At 39.1% G+C, this 19326-nt stretch overlaps 1 protein-coding gene across 6 annotated transcripts in view; it reads right to left on the bottom strand.

Annotated features, from left to right (window-relative positions):
* NFIB (nuclear factor I B) overlaps positions 1-19326 on the bottom strand; it is a 217765-nt gene that overhangs the window by 166758 nt on the left and 31681 nt on the right. The gene's annotated exons all lie outside the window — the stretch shown is intronic.

Raw genomic sequence — 19326 nt, 5'->3', positions numbered from 1 at the left:
CCTCAGGTTTGTCATTTTTCATGTATCTACACAGCTCACCGAGAAAACTGTACCGGCCTTTTTGGGGTTCCTCCCTATGGCCCCCCTTTCCACCCGGGCCTCCTCAACACAGACCACCGATTTGATGGGATATTTCAGTCCAGGCTTTGATGAGGAGCATCGGTTTGGCACACAGCTGATTTCCTTGCGGATTGAGAACATTTACTTTCTTCCTGCTGGATCCCTCCCAGAGATATCATCAAACCTCTACCTACGCAATTAGTTTTCACAGGTGGCTGTTTTGCCTCCAGTAAAACTACTTTCTTTCTCCTTCTGCAAGTCAAAGCAGAGCGAACGCACGTGAAAACATTTCAGATATGAAATAAACACTTTCATACAGGCAGCTATGATGCAACGCATCGTTTCTGACTGACCCAAGTTACGGAATGAACCGCACACACCGGATCAAATTTGGGCAGAATCGGTTCTGGGAGAAGTGGCGGAATGCGATTTGGAAGGGAGAGAGGGCAGGAGGAGGGCAAAGAGGGCGAGATGAGGAAAGGAAGAGAAGCCACCATTCATACTGGGTCATAACCTACAGGGTCTTCTGAGATCTTGTCTCCTTTCATACACGCTTCCTGTGGAAAGGCTGTCCTCACCCCACACAGAACTGAGAGTGGGGGGGGAAGGTGTGTACACACAGGAAAGGAAATGGTTGATCAGGCAGTTGTGTGTTTGTTGGTTTGTTTGTTTGTTTGTTTGGCTCCTGCTGCACCAGTACTGTTTCAACATGAAACTAGAAAGTTGTGAGATGTACTTGTTTCTCTGGTCCTTGGCCTAGTAAAAGCTCCAATTGTACAGGCAGCCATTTCCAAAGGAAAAAAATTCAACGTCGACATAAATCCCTTGAACGAAACATCTGTTTAAAGTGTTTCTAGGTCAGGGGTCTAAAACTGTGAAACACTAGGGGTGCAGACATGCTTTCTCTCCCAAGGTCTCCAAGTACAGCGGCATGCACAGAACCCACAATATTGTTTAAACATCTGGCCCACTTCCCCCCACAAGGAAAGAGCTGATCGGGTGGGTTGTTGCGGCTTTTTGTTTTAACCTGCAACATGATTTTGTTATTTGTACAGCATCTAAAATAAACTAATGTTACACAAGGTGTTTTTTTCCTTGAATGTATTATTTAAAGATGGATGTTTCAACGGTATTTTGAATGGCGTCAGGGGGTTTGTTCCACAAAAGCTGCAAACTCGAGGATGTTCAGGAAGAAATGATCACCATCAGTGCCTCCCTGTGATGAAAAATTCTTCCAGAATTTCCACGTGCAGCATTCTCCCTCATTGCTCTGACAAAACAAAGTATGTACCCTTCCTTTTAAGTCTATTTCTATACCCGTATTTGTCTATGGAAAAAAGACTGTTTAAAATACGAAAACATAAACTCATTCCAAGAAGATGGGGCGGGGGCGGGGGTGTCCATTCGGATGCAGCGCCCCCGATGGCCTGTCTCAACATACAGATGGAATTCAGCCTGAGTGACATCAGAGAGCTCTGAGGGGCCATACGCGGCTTTGCCACCCTGATTCCTCACATCTACGGTTCAAATCACCCAAAGAATTTGTGCTATGTAGTCATTATAAAGAACAATTATGGACCTACACTATCAAGTTCATGACTGAAGAGCTTACAGACAGCAAGAGGGAAATTGAGCCCCCGGACAAATGGGGGAGGCTATTCAGTAAAAGTGAAAGCAAACGGTTCAATCTTTGAACCCAAATATCAGAGTCTGAGCTCAGGGTGGGGCACTTACTCATCCCCCCATTACTGTTCCTTTGTCGTGTCTCTATCCCCTAAAAAAGGCAATCCTAAAAAACTCCCATTTCAAGGGAGAGTGATTTTGCTGACATAGGGTGGAGCAATATTCCATGGCTGTCAAATATAATAAAGGGATTACAGTTTTGTTTTGATTTATTTTAATGTACAAAGGAAGAAAGAGGACAAACTTCAAAGGTTTTGCCTCTGGCCCAGACTTCCGGCCTTAGGGGAACAAATTTCCCAGTGAACATTATAGAAATATAAAAGTGCTCATTTAAAACCGGCCAAAAAAGAAAACGCAAATAGATATTCCTACTAAGGCTAGATATATGTTTTATATTTTAAAACGTCGAATGCTTTTTTTCCTCCCTCTCTGCTACTAGGACGGGGTGGGGAGTCCTGCCCAGTCAACAACCATTCTTACACCCAGAGAAGGTTATTTCTATACTTAGGTCATTTTTTAAAATTCAAAAGTGCATTCAAAATAAATAAAATTCTAGGAATAAAGAAAATGACTAAAAGAGGTTAATAAACAATGTTGTCAAAATAGAGAGACCAAAGGAACCCCTCCCATATGTGGTACCAAAAACATTTAGGTAAGAAAAAGGCATATTACTCTGGTTTCTTCAGGAAAGTAAAAATAATAGGTAATGAGTTTTTATGTATCTGAGGGTCATTCGGTATATAATAAGACAAATATTTTCATTAATTATCCAAAGTCTCTGGTCTGCTATGTCTTCTCCTACAACATTATATACATACGCTTTCCTGAATCTGTCTTATTTTCAAGAAACTGTATTTCCAGGAGATAAAGAGGAAAGAATTTCAGGGTCCTGAAAAAATGAATTTTTGAATTCTAATCAGGGAATGTTAGGACCAATAAGAAACTTGAAAGGAAATCTGGGCTATCCCCCCACCTAAGGCAAAGCCACACCTATAGCAACTTAAGCAGATAATCATCGAATCTAATTTAAAAATAAATCGGGTTCCATAAATTACCTCCCTAATGCATCCCTGTGCCTGACACCCTTCTACTCACGAAATTCCTTTTCAAGCTACAGTCTAAGCACATTCGGTCATTATCAACAGTGTTAAGTGAGGAGAAAAACAGATTTAGTGAACACCACAGGAGAAGCTCTTCAAGATCGGTCTTAAGAATTATGAGATGAAAACTGATTGAGTTCAGACAGGTAGACCTGGGTCCCAGGATTCCTTTGGGTCAGGATTCAGAGCAAAGGTGATGTTTTCCACTAGAGGACATTATATCATATTGGCAACTATGAAGTATCTATCTATCTATCTACAAACCATAAATTGTATCTAGCTATGAAAGAGGTGACAAACTTACTGTTTGTGTCTCACCGCCAAAAAAATTCCTATGTTTAAGTCCCAATATGATTATATGTGCAGATAGAACCTCTATAGAGGTAATTAAAGTTAACTGAGTAAATAAGGGTGGGGCCCTGATCAGATAGCAGTAATGTTCTTTTAACAGAATATACTAGAGATCGTCCATACTCTCTCTGCCATGTGAGGACACAGTGAGACGGCAGTGTCTAAAAGCCAAAAGAAGAGGCCTCAGAATTAAAGCCACCTTGCTGACACCTTGATCTTGGACTTCCCAGCTTCCAGTACACTGAGAAATACTTCTCTGTTGTTCAGGCCACCAAGTCTGTGGGGCTTTGTTACGGCGGCCCAAGCAGACCAACACGGGCAGATTACGAACACCATCGTGTTGATAACAGGTCCCTCTCTGTAGACACTCATCTGTCTTCCCTTAACATCTCTGAGGCAGCGTTCCTCTCCCTTTTAGGATGACTCCTTCTCATTTATTTAGTCACTTAACAAATGTGTACTGAGCACCAGCTAGCTAGCAGGCATTGCACTAGATGGTAGAGATACATTTGTTAACGAGTTTACAATGTTAACAGGGGAAGGAGAACCAACTGAGCAATTCCAACCCTGCACGGTAAGTCCTACGATAGGGGAGTACAACGTGCTGTAAGCGCCCGCAGGAACAGCAACCATCTCAGACAAGGGAGGATGAACTCACTGGAATACAAAATGTCTCAGGTGGGTCTAGAGGAAGAATCAAAACTAGTCAGCCGGAGGATGGAGGACGGACGTCTTGGTGTGATGACAGGGTACAAAGGGCTGGAAGATGGGTTCCTCTCCCTTAGTCACTCACTGTCGACCTCCCTCAAGGATTCATCTTCAGCCCTCAGATTTTCTCTAGAAACAAGCCCTCCCTTGACAGCTCCAGACACTTCCAAGGCTTCAATTACGCTCACATCTGTATTCCTAATCATAACCTTCCTCTTGAGATCGAAGCACTCTTTCTTAATGAACTGTCAGTCATTTCAGCAGCGTGGCACCCCTAGCTTGTCTAAAAATCCAAGTCTATCCTTTCCTCAGATCTGCTCTTCCTCTTGTATCGCCCGTTTCTGTGAGCAGCGTCAGCCTTCACCCAGTGGTGTAGTCATCTCCTCTTCCCTCTTCCTTACTCTTCACGTCCCTCCATCCCCAAGTTCTCTTTTCTCAATATATCTAGAATCTGTCCATTCCTGTTGTTTCTGTTCTCAGCTGGATCCTAAATATCACATTTGGAGACTGATTTTGATTGATTTACTATTACAAACAATGACTTGGCACTTCACTTAACCGAAAGCTGCAGTAATCCATCCACTCATGAACACACAAAATCCAAACAGGAAGTGGAAGATTCCACCATAGAATCCAAACAGAGAAAAACAGACAAATGAACACAAATTTTGAGCTCTGAGCTTCCTAGCATGCAGGGAAAAGAAGAAAAAAACTAGGTTGAGTATACAATTCTCATCACAGGATGAAAAAAGGCATGCCAACAAATCTGTTGCCTGAAAGGGATTTCTCAGAGAAATAGATTATTCAGGAATTGACTAATGGACACTAAACAACATAGTGGGAAAAAGTAGTTTTTGTAAAACAAGCAAAGGTCTTCTGTATATGGCTCTTTTACATATAAAATGTTTCTTAAATATTTAATTTACAGTGAAGCCCACCTAAGGTTAAACCATAATTCTGCAAATGTAGTCTATACAGGAATACAGTGAAATGCTTCTGATAGATAGCTTTTTGACAATCAGGAAAGGTTAACTTGTTCCTGCGGTTATCGCTTTAAGCACAAATGCCTCACCATCAACAAGACTTTTAACCAAAGCTATATTCATAACTGAGTTGACAAATTAACACCAAATGTACTGGAATAAATACTAGGCTACTTCGCATATTTTCATATTTCATTTCCTCAGAAAGGTTCTTCTCAGAGGACCTTAGCTAATAAAGACCTCCATACGCCACCTCTAGTTTAATCTCTATACTTGGATCATATCATTTTATTCGTTTCCTCATAGCACTCACCACAATCTGAAATTACTTACTTATTACTTTGTTGATTTGATGGATCATTCTCCCCCAAAGGAAGGTATGCTCCCCGAGGGAAGAGATCATGTCTGTCTTGCTTACTATTGTATCCACAGCCCTTAGAAATGTCACTGGCATGGAGTAGGTGCTCAATTAAATATTTTAAATTAATGAAATGAGTAAGCATGCCATCCATGTTTTTTTGTTCTACATCTGTATATGCTGTACCCCCACATAAATGGAGAAGACAATGATAATATTTTTTTATGAAAATGTAAAAACCTGGCTTAAAATGTCCTCCTCCCTGACGCCATGTTCTTCCTTCTCCAACCCATCCTCTATTTTGCTGTCAGAGTTGTCTTCTAAAAGACAATCTGATTATAACTGTTCAGAAACTTGAAGAGCTACCCACTGGGAACTCTTCATTGTGGCAACTGAAGACCTCAGCAACCCTAATCTTCAGCCCAGTCTCTGCCAAGTCTCCCCCACACAAGCTCAAATCGCCTCCCTGCCCCCTGGCTGTTCCTGACCCCCTGGCCTACAACGCGCCCTACCTGTTCCCAAAGACTTACCTTTTCTCCTGCTATTCCCAGCTTCTGGGACGCCCCTTCCTCACATTTCTGTCAGATCAAACTCTTCTCCTCTTTCAAGCTCATTTCTTGAGTCACAAGAGCCTGCTTTCGATTCCTGTGAATTACTGAATTCCCTCCTCTGCACTCCGATAGCACTTTTTATCTATCTGTATGGCTTTGTCTATCATCTGTTTTCTTAATATATGATTTAGGCAGTTAATTTCATGTTTTTGTTTCCACTAGTAGACTAGATGATAAACTCCTTGAGAACAGGTATCAACACTTTATTCGTTGTGGTTATTTCCCCAACCTTGAGCATGTTCACTGAATTAAACATCTGTATAATTAGAAGAATTAACGCTTTTACTGTGTTAATTGATTTCAACATTTTTTTCAAAATGTGTCAGAAATCCACACACACAAAAAAAGTTGATATCTTGACTATCTTACGCATTTAGTAACAATTTGAGCTGCTTTGTATATAAATGACATTATTTTTATGGGTAAAAATTTCCTATTGTTATTCATTCTTGAAAAACACAAAAATATAGAAAAATATACATCTGCTTTCCTAAACTGCCTTTCTGGAAGTTTCCGTCCACAGTCAGCGGATGGAAATATTCATTCAGATATATCCGACCGTCGCGGCAAAAGGGCTAAAGAGGCACTGACAGTGGCTGCTCTGATTTCAATTTTATACAGTTACAGGCCTACGTACAGCACAACCATTTACTTGATTGGACATAGTATTAATGTCCACTTTACTAGCTAACAGCGTTACATTAGTAACTGTTGCACATAGCTCTTCTGTTGCAGGAAAACTATTTAAGTTATAGCACACAAATACGTATTTTTTCCTAACAATAACTCATGCTATGAAACGTTCCACTATGTTAAGAATATTTTTACAGAGTCTGTCCACAGGTTGACTTTTTACTACTTAACCTGACATCACATAGAATACCATATCTCACTCTGTGCAGATTTAAAATGATTCAGGGACTTTTTCATTGCTGCTTCCTGATAGAAAGACATTTTATTTTTATCAGCAGTTTCTTTCCTCTCTTGTTTAACATCACGGAACACTTGAAAACCTTATACTATTTGAAGACGTCTTATAACTCTAAGGACAAGCTTCAGAAGTATAATTTTGCCATTTCTTCTTTACTTTCAGTCCCGCTCCCCCACCAGACTCAGTTTGCCAAATTATAACAGCATTTCCAAATACATTACCAGTCAAGAAAGAGGTCAGTGAATGAACTCTTGCATCTGCGTCTGTCAGGCTATTGAGCATAAGGCATACAGGCTAAGGGAATGGTATGCACACATATGTGTTCCTCCCGTCTGCACACGTTGCAGCAATGCATTTCACACATGTGATATGTCTGAGGCCTCATTTTACACATGAAGAAGAGAAGCAAAGCACTCATGCTAAGCACAGCTCACATCACACAGGTCTCACAAGTGGTGGCTTTATGCCCATCGGTCCAATTTTTTTTTTTCCTTGTGAAAATAATTAAGGCAAAGAATCAGACCCCTTCTTTAACCTGAGGACGTTGGCTTTAACGTTATGCTACCAAAATCTCAGTCACACTAAAGCATAGTATCAGGGAACTAATGTGTTTGCCTTCTCAGAACTCGTCATTTTTACTTTAACCACACCTCAGAAAACTAAAGAAAGGAAGTTGAACTGAATAAAAAAACAAAGTGGCAAGCTATGTATATTAATTTTACATTACATATTTTGGATGGGCAAATTCATTATTTATACAGGTGCTACCTGACCTCTGTCCAGAGAGATATTCATTTTAACCTATTAATAAGCACACTATAAACAACAATGAAAGTTACGTGACCTTACACAGCTGTCTCAGGCCACCGTACTTCCATTGTTAAGGAAACTGTTAGATGACCCTGTTTTCAGAACACACTAAATCTGCCTGAATAAGGAAAAACAAGACTTTTTCTCCAAAGGATAAAACAAAAATCCTGAGTGGAGTGTTGCTCCCACTGTAGAGTTACCATTGTTATTTATCATTTATTATTTACCTATGTTTTTCGTATAAGCATTACAGGAAGCTTTTATGCTGCTCGTGACACATAATCACTTGCTTACTGCCAAGGGAAAGACTTTTTCTCCAGAAAGACAATCTGTGCACACAGTAATTTGAAAGACAGGATAGGAGCTGCAAGTGTTTTAATAGCCCATTATCAAAAATTATCCCTTGGCTATAAAATCCCCAGACCATTGGCTTGAGATCAGCTCAAAGAAAAATGAGATTACAGAATTTAATCTAGTGAAGGGGAGTGAGAGATGAGTTTTAAAAAGCCTTAGATCACCAAAAAAAAAAAAGGCAGAGGATAGAAACGAGATCAGCTTAGATTAAACCTTCTACATGTTTACCTCATACAAATGTGACATGTTCCAAGATTAATTTTAATTTTTAAAAATATGCTGTTACTTTGCAACATTTTAATAAAGAGTGGGTAATGCTCCAAAAAAAAAAACCCAGCATATAGTGAGGTGACAGGAAACAAAACAGCATTTTGTCTTAAATTTGCACAACCTAATTTATAGCAATAAAGCAGAACCTATGAGTTCTGGTAAATGTCAGGGCCGTCATGTCCATTACATATGTGAGTAGGTATGAAGCAGAGTCTCCATAGGCCCTTCAAAAATTGCACACAGCCGCCCTAATGCAAACCAGAAGTCTCAGACTGCTGGATGAACACTCAGATCTGTTCCCGTGTGGATATTCAGAGAGGGTCTCTTCCACACCCACCCAACTCTCTTTTATGTACATTGCAAGGGACCAAGCAGAGGCCATAACCATGGAAATGGCTCGTGAGAAGACAACTCCCACCCTAACACAATCTGGCCCAACCCCTGCAAAGAAAGCATCAGAGTCCTGTGGAACCTCCCTCTCCCCCCAACTCTGCTCTCTCACATCTCCTCCCTCTTTGCCTCCCCCCGCCCCTCCCTGCGAGCATCTGCCTTGCCCAATCTCGCCTGGGCCAGCTCCAATAACAACATCTGCTTGGCAGCTTTTCAAGCCCACGGATAGTTATCTAACTGAGGCTTTTGTGCTGTACTGTTTATTCTATGTGAAGAAATGCCTCCTTAGTTGAAAGAGTACTTTAGAAAAATTGTGCAGCTATTAGCAAGTGAAGCACAAGGCTAATAACCCCCACCTGCTCATCAAATTAATTATGACATCTGAGTCATTATAACTCAGAAAGAAAACACGACTGCAGATTTGTCACATGTAGGAATAAACATGTATCAGGACCAGGAAAAAAAAAATCAGACCAAGAGACTCAGCTGGACAAAACACATGCTTCTACCTTTCAGAGACTGAAAATACGGATCCTATCTTTCCAAGAGAACTGACGAAGAAGAAGGAGTGGTTGGCCAGACAGCCACACTATTGTTAAATAGAACAAAATGAGATAAAGTCCGGGAATATAGAACCTCAAGGAAAACACTTGAACAGTCAATAATTATTTCTTTAAACAACCCAAAACGTTCTACAAAGCCACCCTGCAGAGAAAAATTTACTGTTCATAACCCATGTCATTTGGTCCATCTTAAGTACACTCATACAGACCCAGGATAGAGGATCCCCCCCCCAGGTACCGAACAATATTTGAATGATGCTAATAATTCTAGGAAGAAAATACATGATAGAAAAATAAAAACTTGTCATGAAGTTACTTAACCTTTAGTTTCATGAATACGTAAAACTAGCATTGTTAAAAGGCAAATTCTATTCGTTAGCCACAAAAAAATTACATTTAAAAGTCAGACACTTAACATTGTATCTCATAGCCATTATTGTTTTGCTACTATTTCATAGTATGGAAAGTAGGGAGTTTTCATTATATGTTTTCAATAAACGTGAAATCGCTACCAATTTTTTATTCTTTCCATATATTTCTGACATTTACAACTATACCATGTATTTTAAAATATCCTATTCCCAAACTTTAGGTGCTTTGAAAGTAGTTTAGAAATAAATACAAAGGAATTTTAATAAAAGTCAATTCTTTTAAATAGAACATGAATTAATAGATGACGAATCATCCAATATATAGCCATGACATTTTTCCTTGCTGTTATAGTAAAAGAAATAAATTCTGAAACGGTATTTGCAATAATCACAATAAGTCACTATTATTTTTAAGAACACTCCTACTTAAATATTGGCAACTATAAATGTAAAGCCTCTTCACCTCTCTACAGTATCTTTATTATTGAAGGAACTTTTTTATTCTTTAGGAGTCCTTGTGCTGCCAATCAGAAAACACAGATGCTTCTTTAAACACACATTAATATTTGGCTAAATGACATCAGCCTACTACATTTTCTATTCTACCTCCAGGAAAGTCATCCCATTGTAGCAACAGCTATAACCAATGCTTGCAAATACATTTTTTTCATTCTGTTTTATAGAAGCACAACCTACCGAAGAGTTCATTTTAACACAGAACATGTTAAATGTATAAATCCTTTGAGGTGTAACATCAAATCAAAGCAAATCACAGGTAGCAATACAATTCTTTTTTTTTTCTGTCTGTAAGACAATTTTGTATCAGAGTCTAGCACTGAGTGGATGTATGTAAATGTGTTACTTAACCTCAACGTAAGATAGAAATCCAGAGCAAACATAACAACAGCAAACCTGACACTCTACTTTGCCACAGCAGAAGATTTAGTCAGCCTAGACTGAAAATGAATTAAGATTATATTGAGAGTGTCAGTCCTAAGTCAAGAAACCATGTGCAGCCAGAGCAGGCCAGGGAGCTCACTCATTAACTAGCCAACCATGCTACGTACTGAGCTTTCGCACATCCGGGAAAACATGTCCTCAGTTTTAAACCCCACAACAGCCAAGTCAAGGCACTCTTTTTAAATGGGTGAATTTCCTGTTTCTTTTCTTTTCTGGTTTGTTTTTTTTTTTTTTGTCCCCCCCTCATCATCAATCCTGAAAAGAAACTCCTTTCTGTGTTTATTATCTGCATAACTCTCCATGGGTCAAACTGGAATAGGCCTTGCTTCCTTTCAGGTAAAGTGGGCCAGTGCCTGAGGAGAGCGACTCAGGGCTACATGGAGTTAATGACTCTCTGCTGAAAACAACCTTCAAGTTGCTTTTTAACAACAGGTTCCCACAATTACTAAATTCCTTTAGCATGATAGGTTACAGTTATGTATCACGAAGAAGCAGCATGACTGTGGACTATCCAGCCACAGATCTTCACCTGTGTCTCCTGAGACACGTGCATACACAAGTTACAGCCATGCTGGTCAGGCGGGCCCTACAGAAGTCGGGTCTGCCCAAGCCTGAAAAGTCAACACATGATTTTGTGGAAAACTATCCTTAGCAAGCATCAGTATTACTATCAGTCTACTTTGAAAATTCTCAAGGCATGCCAAAAAAGAGGACTACATACAATCCAGCAGTTTCCAGATCGTACACGGTACAGCGATTCTCGTATCCACTTAATCTCGGCACGCATCTCCACCCCTACTTCCTTCCCAATGGTATGTGGTCTTGAAAACACAAATGTTCACGTTTCCTGAAGCTGAGCTGCAAAGGAAAAGTCCCCTCCCAAGAGGCAGAGCCGCATGCTTTTGGTGGCCCTGAAATTGTTCACTATAGTACAACATAATGTGACACTCACCACAATTAGCCACAGGGAAATAGTCTTTTTTTTCACCTCTGATGTCATATAACAGATAAAGACCATGATTTGAGATCATATCAATGAGCCATATTATCTACAAACAAAGTATTTTAGGAAGAGTTTGTTAAGAGGGCCACAGTATTGCAAGGCTAACTTAAAGTGTCTAAATTGCACGTGTTCCTCTAAATCTCATCTTGACAAATACTCTATTGGTGGAAGAGCAGAAAATGACAGATCCAAATTCTTTTTCAGAAACTAGACGGTTTCATTGGTAGTTCTTAAGTATTCCTTTCTTCTCTCTCTCTCTCTCTCTCTCTCTCTCTCTCTCTCTCTGTCTCTCTCTCTCTCTCTCTCACACACACTCACACATACACACACACGTGTGCGAGAAGACATCCATTAGTATTAAGAACAGTTTTCTGTAATGTTTTTCAGAATTTCTCAGGGGCTTCGGAGGGCTGCGGCCATGCCAAAATTACAAGCTTTCCTCTAGTCAGAAGGGATGTCTTTTCAAAGCCCAGCCCTCATTTTTCAGTCTGATGTAAGTAAATTTACCTCTGTGTGCTGAGCTGAGCAGCTTTTCTTTGTCGTTTTTGTTTTTCTAATAGCTGCTGCTCTGGCAGAGCTATTCATTTCAAAGGGAAGTTAGAAGCATTCTTCACTCTTCCCCTTTCAGATTATTTGCAGTTACTGACTCTTCTGAAATCTTAGATTTGAACAGAAACCTAAAGCATAGCACCATTTTAAAATAGCAAATCACCAGCATTCCTGGGATCACATTTCTCTAGAACAAGTATTCAATATGAGGCACAAGAATTAAGTCTAAATAGGCTAAAATTCACGAAATAAAGACGGAGCATTATCTTAAAAAAAAAAAAAATGGGGCCTACTCCATTTTGATACCATGTTGAAGGATAATCTTTTGGAAACTTTGTTTAAGCACCAGATAAGAGTTGGTGAAGTTGTTTGCTTTTTAGTTAAAGTGACTGATTTCTTAAGAAAGTCAAGTCAACTGCACCAAGGCAGTTAACTTTTGGAAACATTGTTAGGGATCAAATGAGAAAGTGGAGTTTTGTTTTTTAGTTGATTTATTTCATGAGAAAATCAAGTCAACTGTCCCAGATGATTAAGCTGATAAAATCTATGCTAAAGTCCAATGGATGAACCTTCACGAATAGTTCTTGATTTGTCCATGCCTCAGTCTACCCAATGGGCCTCAGTTTGTCACAGTGGACACCTTGCGGTTGATCCTTCTGATCAGAGTTTTAAATGGACCTGGCCAAGACGGCCTCTCTGAGTGCACCGAACTCTGCAGATTCTCCATTTGTGTCTCCAGAGTTCATTACCTTCCTGGTCATCTCAGGTTGACTTCGTTGTTATGAACTAACATTCACCTGAACACACTTGACTTCGTAGCGGTTCAGGGGTTTGGGCAATGGTCACAGTAAGAGACATAATAAAGGGATATCATACAGTTGCAGTAAACCACAAGAAGAAAGTACATGAAAACATGGTAAGAAACCCTGCCAGGCCAGAAAGGTTCTCATGACTACACCCTGAGTCACCCCATTTACCTTGAAGAGTAAAGAATGTGTATATAAGTAAAAACCTTATTACACACTGGGGCTTAAGTCTTTAGCATCTTAATTTCCTCCTTGTGCATATTTTCCTAACGGGACACGAGTGTGACACCATACTACATTGCATACTAAGAAACTGATGCACAATTAGACCTGCAACAGGAGGGAAAAGACACAACATTCCTGGGGTAATTTTCAAATGGCAGTACACATAAATACAGCAGTGAGAACTAACTCCTTCTTCCCCTCTTTTCCCCATTCATTTTTGGTTGTTTGTTTTTTATGTTTGTGTGAATTCAGTAATCTTAATCTACCTAATCCTGTGATGCCTCACGAAACCAAAAGACTAAAAGTTGTCGGTGTTCAAATCCCTACCAGTCTACCATAAACTTCCTTGCAATTAGGAAGAAAGACACGAAAAAGAACTTTTCACTCACAGCCAAAAATGAAGAATCTCTCAGATGCATACTATTGCTCAACTGATTATTAATTTGCACCTGTAAGGGGAGAAGAGGCTCGCAAAGAATTAAAATGGTTAGGTACTGCAGATCCACTTTTTTAATTAAATCAAAAAGTTCTAGGTTTACCGTATTCAATTCTTGAATATGAGGTGGAGAGCCAAGCATGAATTTCCTGTGGATCTGAGGCGTTTATAACGCAGTGGAAAACAAACAACTGGGGGAGGATCCTCTCCTGAGCCCCAGCTCTCAACTACCTGTTGGGTGAATTATTTAATGATTCTGAGCTGTAACATGAGAACAATATCTATCTCATTGGAGTGAGATAAATATTAAATAAAACACTGTAAACAAAAGACAAAAGTGCTAAGTAATTTACAAATATAAAGTATAATTTAAACCCCTTAGGAAATACATTCACATAATCTACATGAAATTACCTGCAGAGCAGTACGGCTTGGAATTCAAAGGATGGAGAGGAGGTGAATGATTGGAAAGGGGGGGATTTGTAATATTTACCTCCCTCAGAGAAGGCTGAAAGGTAGAGTGTCCTGGGCATTTATCTGTGGGGTCAGACAGGCTTGGGACTCACCCTGCCTTTGCCATTTCCTAGCTGTGTGATCTCAGGCAGCTATTTACACTCTTTGAGTTCTGATTTCATCATCTTTACATGCGGAATAAAAATACCTATCTTGTAAAGCAATCTGGAATGTTTAAATAAAATGCTATACATACCGTGCTTCCCTGAAAATAAAACCGGGTCTTATATTAAGTTTTGCTCCAAAAGACGCATTAGGGCTTATGTTCAGGGAATGTCATCCTGAAAAATCATGCTAGGGCTTATTTTCCCGTTAGGTCTTATTTTGGGGGAAACACGGTGTAAGCTCCTGACTTTTAAAAATAATATTCATGCAAGGGAAAGTGGACCACACCGAAGATTTCTTAGGGACTATTTGTCTTCCACATTGTTGTCTACATGGGAGTTACCTTCTACATATCTTCAAGTATTCTGGATTGAATTCAGATTATATGCTTTTCAAAAAAGTGCATCTTTTGCATATCAAGCAGCAACATAGCAAAGGAAAAATACTTTCGGAAAAAGCTTAGGAAAGACTAATTTATCAACTTAGGAAAATTCTTTATGGTGCTATAAAGAATTTTTTCCTGTAATGAGTTACTACTTATAACCCACCTGAAAACAAAAAAACTCAAAATACATTTTAAAAACAAATACAGTATTTTAACCTCCTTAAAGGATAGACTGCTTTATACGTTGTACTTTGGGGACCTTTTTTAAGTAACAAGTTTGTACTTATCTTGAAAATAAAAGAGAAAGTAATTGCCCAATAAACAGCTTTACTTTCTGCTCTCTACAATTCAGAATTTTGAAGGGAAGTTCTCAAATCCCCAAAGCTAGTGTAACACACATGATTTGCGGGCAGAATTCATTTTAAATATCTCCAGACAATACGACCGTATGCACACGTGTGAACACACACGCGCGCGAGCACACACACTAAAATTTTTGAATCAATAAGTCATTTGGAAGAATCTCCAGAAGTGTGCCGAGGCATGTTTTTGGTGTTTTGCCAAATTATGTGCTTCTGTTTGTGGCTTTCAAATATGGATTAGACAGACGCACAAGCATGTACTGTTTGGCAAGTAGCGACAATGGTCTAGTCTGAATTTAGTAATTTAAGCTTTTCATTAGTCCTCTTAGGTGAAAGAAAGAATTAACAACAACTTGTTTGAGCTCTATCTTTATATCCCTTTGTCATCCATTCTTGTTCACTTGCCATAGATTAGAAGCCAAAGGAATTTCAGATGTCCTCTGAAGATAGACCTAAAGCAAGGGCTTCAAACAAGGGGTTCAAATGTCAAGTACATTTAAACTGGAACCTGAACTTTTGTTCATTGTTATTCTAAAGCTGTAACTCTGCTTTCCCAAGTTCCTCAATGTACTTGAACATCCAGTGTACCCTCTTTTTTCTGACAAAGAAACACAGATAGGAATTACCTAAAGAGGAACAAGTTCACTTGAGATTTCTGTCTCTCACGTCTTGAAATTATCATACATAAAAGCAGAGTTCAGACGAGGGTAAGGGGGATCAAATATATGGTGATGGAATATACGGTGATGGAAGGAGAACTGACTCTGGGTGGTGAACACACAGTGGGATTTATAGATGATGTAATACAGAATTGTACACCTGACATCTATGTAATTTTACTACCAATTGTCACCCCGATAAACTTAAAAAAAAAAAAAAAAAGCAGACTTCTCTACGACAAAGTGCTCACACAGACATGTCTGTCGCCTGTGACTGTTTCTAGGAGAAGATATGTCCTCGCTGCCCTGCTTCATACCACAGTCACGTTAAACTCCAGAGTCAGCTTCTTCAGACCAGGAACTTGGGTGCTAAATTCAAAAACAATTGCAAAGCAAAGTCCGTCCCGAATTCTGTCACAATCATCCTGACGACCAGTACGTCTGTCCAATCGGTACCAACAGAGTAATCTAATTGCCAGCCCTTCCCCAGATCACTTTGGAGAACACCAAGGGACGTTCAATTGACTTGTAGTATTTGACTTTTTCTTCTGTTTGTGTTTGAGAATAATCTTGATGTCCAATAGAAAAGTTCACAGGAACCAAGAGGTAAAAAAGATCAAATGCTGACAGTGGTCCATTGTTAATTGAGTCCCCCGTGTGAAGCTATAGGATTCGTTTATACAGCTGCTGCTATTTGTCATAACATGCTAATAAGATACACATGTTCCATCGAAGTCTTATTTTGGGCCTCCAAAATTGGACAGTCCAATGTTCTGAAACATATGTAGAAGTCAACAAACACCACTATAGAGAAGAAAGACCAGTTGGTTGCCTCAATGTCCGAGGAAAGAAAAGATGTGAGCCTCGGAGTGAGTACAGCCTAGAACGTTTACATTTGGGGGTTAGTGAACAAAACATGAAAAAAAAAATTGCTGGGAATTGGGGCAGGACTCTGTAAGGAGCATTACTGAGGTGTAATGTTTGGACTGTTTAGTGGAGAATTTAGACCTTTAACCCTGACCTGATTTATAAGTGGTGACTTTCTCTGGAGAAAGTGAAAAACTAGGACTGAGAGACAATATTGCCAGTCAGGGCATGAAGCTAACCATGTCATCTGTCCCTGGTATTTTCCAGCATTAGTCTGCTCTGCTTATAAACTATAGGTACGCTGAGAAAAAAACGTGTTAACTAACTTTAGGATATTTTCAGTAAAACATTAAGATAAACTAAAAATCCAAACTAAGCTCAATACAAAAACATCATAAGTACTACATATTAAGCAAGATGTTAAGAATAAGTCATATTTCTTATTCTCAGAAATTTTTCATTTTAGTGGAGGGTAGAGAAAAGTAAATATATACATCTATATATTTACATATACATGTCTATCTATATGTATATATATATATGCATGTGTATAAAATATATGTATGTATATATGTATACACACATACGTGTGTATATATACCATATATATAAATATGTATGATATATGTATATATAAATATAAAGAGAGGCAGGGGAGAGGGAGAGAGAACTTACAGTTCACAAAGCCGTTTCACACACCATTATCAAAATCTGTCCTCTAGAATAACTGTTAACACTAGCACCATTTTACAGATGGTGAAACTAAAGCTTAAGTCTCAGTAACTGATAATGGAATCATAAATGGAAGCCAGATCTTCCCATAGCCCTTACTTCTTCTATGATAATAGGAGAATATTATATCTATTGATCACCATGATGAAAAAACTGTATCATGCCTGAAAACTGTGATTCCTATTTTCAGTGTTAACAAATCTGTTCTCCAAGTTGCACCACCTTCCCATTACCTCTCACACAAACATTTTACCCAAGACTCAATTGCTAAGATTGAAAGCTTATTGAAAACCCAAATCAATGGAACTTGAGGCTCATGGTGCTCAGACTGTCTCCATAGGGAAAGCAGGTCAAAGAACACTTCACCTGGAAAGAGTTTGGAGGCAGCAGGGATTGAATTAATTTACCTCAACAAACAAAACACAAATTTAGTTTGATGTACGTTGCTCATCTATTATACAACTCAATACACATTAAGAAATTTTCCTGGAGGAATATTCACGGGCTACAACATGTGCTGCTTCTAATCTGAATTTGCTCCTCTACACATTGCTTGCATACTCTTCCTCTGCATTCATTATCCTATTATGAGCTGGCTAAGAGGCTATCTTGAACCTCAATGGAAGGTACAATTACCATAAAGCTCCCAACAGTAAACAATGGTCTTATAAAAATAATGCAAATTCAAGAGGTAAGAATGGTGTTTGGATTCTTTTTGCATATTCCTCATCTAAAACAATCCTCCTTCCCCCACATCTTTTGTGCATTGGATTAAAGCATCAAAATGCACTTTGAACGTAAGTAGCAGGATTGCTTTGCTAGCAGCTCAAGTGCCAGTTCCAAACCTATTATCTTGATCCAAGATGGTACTTCAAAATGACACACTTTGGAAATGACAGGTAAAATCCAGTATTTTATTTCCCAGGAAGGGAAATTAATCTGAGTCCCGTGTCCCTAGGTTAGTACAAAGTCTGCTAAAGAGGTTTTTCCCATCCTGGATGAGCTTCACTAAGTCAGTTTAAGAGCTGATCTAAAATAATAGTTTAACGAAATTGCTTATGTCCCAATTCTGATTCCACTACTAATTAGTTATGCGACACTGGACAGATTATTTCACCTTTCTGCTTCTCAGTTTCCTCACACCTGAAAAGGAGATAATGAAAGAGTTTGCTTCATAGGGTTACGGTAAGGAATCAATAAGTATGTGAACAGCTGAACACACACGCGTGCACGCGCGCCCACACACGCAATAAAGTATTTAGAGGGTTCTGATAGTCACACACCTCCTTCCAGTCTTTGCTCAGATGTTGCCTCCTCAGTAAGACCTACTCTAACCAATTTTAATACTTCAATCTTCCCTACCCGTGCACCCCCCATTTTATTTCTTTTAAAACTAGATGTGAAACAGCATTTTCCATAAGATCAGTGCTCCTGTGTTCAGTATTCAACTTGTAACGTGCCTTAAAGGAATGAGGCAACTCATTGGCTCGTCTCCTCCTGTATCAGCCAGTTCACAAACAACTCCATTCCTACACCAGACAGCGTCAGGAAAGGTGAGATCAAGCGGACAGCTCAGCGGAGGGGCACAGGCGCGTCTGTGGTTCCCTGGGGAATGCGTCTCTTTTGTGAACAACGGAACATTCTCCTCAATAAACAGTGAAACAGAAAAAAAAAATATTTCCTGAGGTATAAGGGAAGGCATGGGAAGGGTTACAGACCCAACTGATGGTATTTTCCTGGGAGGCGGAGCAGAAATAGACCAGGAAGAATCTGAGCTTTATTTATTTGAGCTTTTACAATGAGACACATATTTAAATGTGAGTTGTATAACTAAATAATATTGAAAAGCTGGAATCTCAAGGATACAGAGCGATTCCTAGTCCTATTCGGAAATGTGTGACATAGAAAGAAATCCAATATTCTCGATAAACATTCTAATAGAAGTGAGTTACAGCATATATAAGGAAAATACAAAGATCAGTCAAATATGGTATCAAGTCCCTGTAAGTCTTTATGGGATTCATCTAAACTTTTAAGACTTGTTTGCAAATAATTCATTTATTCTGTTCATTCTAACTATTCCAGTATGCACCTGACCTGTTTTCTCTAATATCAAAATATAAGCATAGACAATAAACAAAATTGTATATTATTTGGCCAAATTTCATAAATATCTACAGA

The sequence above is a fragment of the Rhinolophus ferrumequinum genome, chromosome 12 (genome assembly GCF_004115265.2).
Source record: "Rhinolophus ferrumequinum isolate MPI-CBG mRhiFer1 chromosome 12, mRhiFer1_v1.p, whole genome shotgun sequence".
NCBI lineage: Eukaryota > Metazoa > Chordata > Mammalia > Chiroptera > Rhinolophidae > Rhinolophus > Rhinolophus ferrumequinum.
Note: the sequence above shows the minus strand (reverse complement) of the source record. Positions and strands in the feature narration are given on the sequence as shown.